The sequence below is a fragment of the Atractosteus spatula genome, chromosome 5 (genome assembly GCF_055471065.1).
Source record: "Atractosteus spatula isolate fAtrSpa1 chromosome 5, fAtrSpa1.hap1, whole genome shotgun sequence".
Lineage (NCBI taxonomy): Eukaryota > Metazoa > Chordata > Actinopteri > Semionotiformes > Lepisosteidae > Atractosteus > Atractosteus spatula.
The window spans coordinates 28359665-28364638 of NC_142710.1; the positions used below are offsets into that span (position 1 = coordinate 28359665).

The 4974-nt window shown below is 41.0% G+C and overlaps 1 protein-coding gene across 1 annotated transcript in view; it reads left to right on the top strand.

Moving 5' to 3' along the window:
* zfyve27 (zinc finger, FYVE domain containing 27) overlaps positions 1 to 4974 on the top strand; it is a 58570-nt gene that overhangs the window by 45854 nt on the left and 7742 nt on the right. The gene's annotated exons all lie outside the window — the stretch shown is intronic.

Sequence of the window (4974 nt, forward strand, 5' to 3'; positions counted from 1 at the left end):
AACCTACCTATTCTTTATTATTTGTTAACTTTCAGTGGGAGGACAAAAGGTTTTTTTCTCCTTCTCCATTTTTAACACTTAAATTATTTACTTAATTAAATAAATCAAAATCTAGCAGTTTTAATAGTCATTTCCTCCTTTCACTCATTTCTCCTAACTGATCAGTAATAGGGAACCCTCTAGGGGTGGGTGGTTCTTGGCCACCACGTCATACTTTTAGAAACTGTACTGAACAAAAATAACAAGGCTAACAGACTATGATGTCCTGCAGTCATCATTGCACAAGATTAAGTTTTACTTAAGCCTAGCTGTGCTTGCCAACACCCATTCAAGACCCCCTCCCTCCACCCCTTGTCACCAATCCCCCCCGTATTGAATTCTGACAGTTCCCAGAAGAGCAGCCTTTCTCTGTGTGTATGTCAGAGCCTAACATGCTTTATATAATATACCAGTGTAGGTAAGGCATGAACAGGGCTGTCACCATGCTCGTTAGTGAAGGGTGGAGATATAGTGATCGATATGCTGTATGCTACTATGTACTGGTAACTCAGAAATGGCTCAGGACCAGGATAAGTGTTTGCCAACCATTGGTTAATAATGTGCCATTTTCAGGGGCTACATCTGGTCCCAATGTGTTTATGTATTTGCAGGTGTTTCACAGATATTTAGGATAACCCGTTTGGTTAATTGACGAGCATTAACCAGTTGTCTAAAAGGACACTTTCAATGGGAAAGCTCCTAATGACAATGAATCCTTTTATCTTTAATCCTGAGGTGTTGTTAACTAGAGGTGAACATACAATACTTTTTGTGCCATTCTAACTCTCCTCTGCAAAGAAAAAATACTTTTTCACCCTTTTCAGAAATGTGGACAATAACAAAAAATCCTGGTTATTGGAAGTGAAGCAAAAGTATTTCAAAGATAAGGACTTTAAAATTAAAAATACCAACACCTGTTAATTTTTTATGTGCTGCAGGCTTTTCTTGCTTTGGCCTCACAAAACATCCTCAGATGTGGTTGGTTGTCTTTTCTAACAGGTCTCAGAGTTTATCCTGCCTTTATTGCTAGCGTACTGTATGTTGTAAACTTCTCCAGCCATTGTTTATTGGATAACAGCAGGTGAGTGATGTGTACATCAACCTGATTATGTCTTCAATTGGTCTAAAGACTGATCTTGGTACCCTTCAATAAGGAGCAACTAGATTTCACCTTCACGAAGAGGGTTTTCACTTCAGGAATATGTAATAATATGCATGTTCTCTCTTTTAATGTGAAATTACTTTGTCGAAATTGTCAGAAATTGTTGACTTAAACCAGATATATATTGCCATCCATGTGAATGAGTTGGAAGGCTGTTTCAAAATAAACACAGACTGTTAATTCTTATACTGTACCACTCCTTTATTCATAAATAGGTTATGAAAAGGTTTACATTGTCTCACATAATACCACTCAGTCCTGAAACACTACAGAAATAGGGGTCTCTAAATTTAATGTTGCTTGAATTGTGAATAACTTTTACATTTCCTTCAAAGGATCACAGCACCCTTTCAAACGTTACTTTACTCTGACATAATTTGCAAACTATTTTAATGGCTCTCAAGCATTATGCATGACTGAAAAATTTAAATTATTTAGATGAAATAAAACTTTCAAGATTTTAAGATGGCTTTATATACAGTATGAATGATGCTTACAGGGTTATTTTCAAATAGAAAACAAATTGATCAGTTACATTTATTCTCCTTTTTTGGAATGAGCTATTCTCATTGAGTTTCTTAAGACCCTGTTTCCATCATTGAGGGTGTGTTGGGGGGCAAAAGAGGGAACAGTAGTGCTTTCTGGGGAACAGTGAAGCAATTTGTAAGGTACCAGGCTTCTCCTTAGTTAATGTGAAATCAGGAATCTCAGAGTCTGACATATTTAATTTACAATTAATCTTGATATGCTTTTGTTTAAAGGGTATTTATGGTTGAGCTCCCAATGAGCTGCCTAAGCAGTGGATCTTAAAATTATTCAAATGTAATATAAAATTATTTTACGTCTTCCAACCACAAATACAGCAGTGGTGTTGAGCCAGCTTTCTATATTGAGAGCACTGAGATTAAGATGGCTTGGGTTGAATCCCATTTTATTGTATTCATCCAGCTCAGCAGTATGTAAAAAGTGAAATTTAAGGAAAATGGCATGATACTGTATCCATAGCTCATTGGCTATTGGGTTACAGATTGTGGCACGGAGTTTCAGATTATTGCAATCTAAGAAGGAGAAGGAGGCAGGCACAACATTGTTAAAGAATGAGGTCTAGGAAATCTTGCTTGCCTAGTAAACACTGAGCCAAATCATTTATTGGAATCTTTTTTACTGTATATATTGTGCAGTATCGGGTAACTTAATAATGATAGGGTGTATACCAGATATGCCTAAATCTGGTTCTGGAGAGCTGGTGTGTCAGTAAATTTGCATTCAGACCATGTTAAAGTACACCAATCACCTCCTTACTGGTTTAGCCGGACAGCTGCCAGCTACAGTACTCAAGTGCTAATGCTTTAAAGAGACCCCAAAAATCCCAAAAAGACCTGGCCATCCAGAACCAGGACAGGACGCCCTTAGTGTGGGATTTGCCTGTGCATGTCTGCTGCTATAAAATCTGAGATATTAGACTATGCAGAAATGTAATCAGGAAGGAGTATAAAAAAGGATAACTGCATGTATAGAGGTGTGAGCAGAGACTTCGCTGCATGCCAGCTGTGGCTTTAAACCTCATTTAGAGATGAGGTTGCCGCTCTGATTAGAAGTGTGATGTCAGTTGCCAGTTGGCCTACAGTCTCATTAAATTCTTAGAGAGGGGGCTTCCTCTGTCCTTGGGGGTGTTCTCTCAGGTCTGATCCTTGTCAGCCGCCTGCTCTGTCTCCAATTAGAGTGTGATTCCAATAGAACTGTAGTCTTCTTTTTATAGAGCTGAAGAATGAAAATGTAATGAGTGCCTAGACGCCCACACGAATGGTAGATGCTGAAGGGAAGGTCACTTTTTGATTCTGTATTGAGGGCATGCTCATGAGTTGTTGTTTTTTGGGGGGGGCTTTGAACAAGGTGCTTTTATATGTATTTCACCACAATATCAGATTGCCCAAAATCATCAATAAAGATAAATAAGCAATCATTATAATTGATCACATCACCCTGCAGTGTGGTTCTAGCTAAAGTTTTATAAAGAAAATACTAGTGGAAAACAATAGGAATATAACTGACTGTCAAAATGAATTAAGAAGAATATACTGTAAGTGTTTGCTGTGAGTGCAGATTGATCACCAGGATCCAGACGTCACTAGCTTGAGTCTGGACCATGTCATGATCTGGCTGTGAATGAAAGAAGCATGCAATTAACTGAGCCCTGGTAGGGTTGGGTGAACTTCAGCCAGCCAGGATCACTTTGGCTTTCAGAGGAACTGCTGGGTGGCTGAGAGGTTGCAGTGGCATCTCAACACATGCTGCTCCTACTTTACAGTCAGCACTAAATATTCTGTAAGGTACTGCAGAGCTTGCAGTTTTTACAAAAGGGTATTCTGGAGGCAAGATATTTATGCATAAGGTAGCAGATGTGGATTAGATCAGATATTTGTCCTCCTCCTAGACTCCTATTTACAAACTCCATTTCAGCAGTTCAGTCAAATTCAAATTAATGTGACAAGACAGCTCGATTTATAAGGAAAGCACATTAAAACTTGGCAAAACTCAAGTGGGTGAGGAAATGGCAGCCTAACTGTAAGGACAAGGTTGACAAGACCCACAAAAGAGATCAAGGGAACCCCATAGCACTTGTGGTACAGTACACTTCCTGAGAGCACCAATCTAGGGTTTTATTGGTAATGGGCTGTGGAAGTTACTATACCAGTCCAGATGGAGTAAGTCCTCGCTGAGGCTTGTTAGTACAGGAATGGGAGACTAAGAAAAAAGCAGAAAGTAATAAGAATAAATAAACACATAGGGCTAATGGTGGAATCCTGACATGACTGGTCCATTAGCTAGGACTGAATGAATGAGGACAGATTCTAGGCAGAAGCCCCAGAAATATTTGCTAAAGCGACATCTGTCTGAAGGAAGGAGGGCAGAGGAGAGAGAACCCGTTGCAGCCCCTCCCTGGACTGTGTGGGATGGCGAGGTCAGTTCCAGCGCAGTCTGAGGCTGTGCGCTTGCACCCACAGGGTGAAGGGTCCAATGGGGAACACTGGGGAGGGGAAGAGAGCAACACTGGAGATGACCCGGGGCTCAGGCTGTGGTGGGTTGGATGAGAATTAGATGGGACAAAAAGGGGAGAGGACAGAAAGGAAAGAGCAAATAGAGCAGGGTGTTGTGGAAAGGGGAAGGGGGGGGGGACGAAAAGCACCCATGGGTGCACAATTGTTCCCGAGATGCCATGGAGGGGAGAGGACATCAGAAGGAGCAGAAACCGAAGAGTAGCGACTGCAGGGAACCAGCTGTGGAGGCCGAGATCAAAGAGCTGCTCGTTTGAGGCAGAGCAGGGAGGCCTCTCCCCACCTCAGCCTGAAGGAGGTGAACAGTAATTGGACCACTGGGTCCGGCCATAGTATAATGCCAGCAACTGGGAGGAGATGGTGGGGTGGCAGCCAAGCAATGAAGTCGGAACTAGCAGGAACAATGGAGGATGAAGAGACAGAGACGGAGAAAGAGATCTGGAAGGCGAAGGCTGTCTCTGGAAAGAGCAAACTCAGGAGGCGAGGTATTTGTGTGTAAGAGAATGGAAGTGGGCAGAATTAGAAATTGGACCTCCTCCATAACTTCTGTTTACACTCCATAAACTGTAATAACAGTAATAACACAAGTAACAAATTGTGTGGTGAAACCTGAGAAAAAATATTTTGCTAAATCTGTTGAAGATCAAACGGGATAATTTTTAGACCACGTAAGCTATTAATGTATTTGACTTACAATAAGAACACAGATTGTTGTTG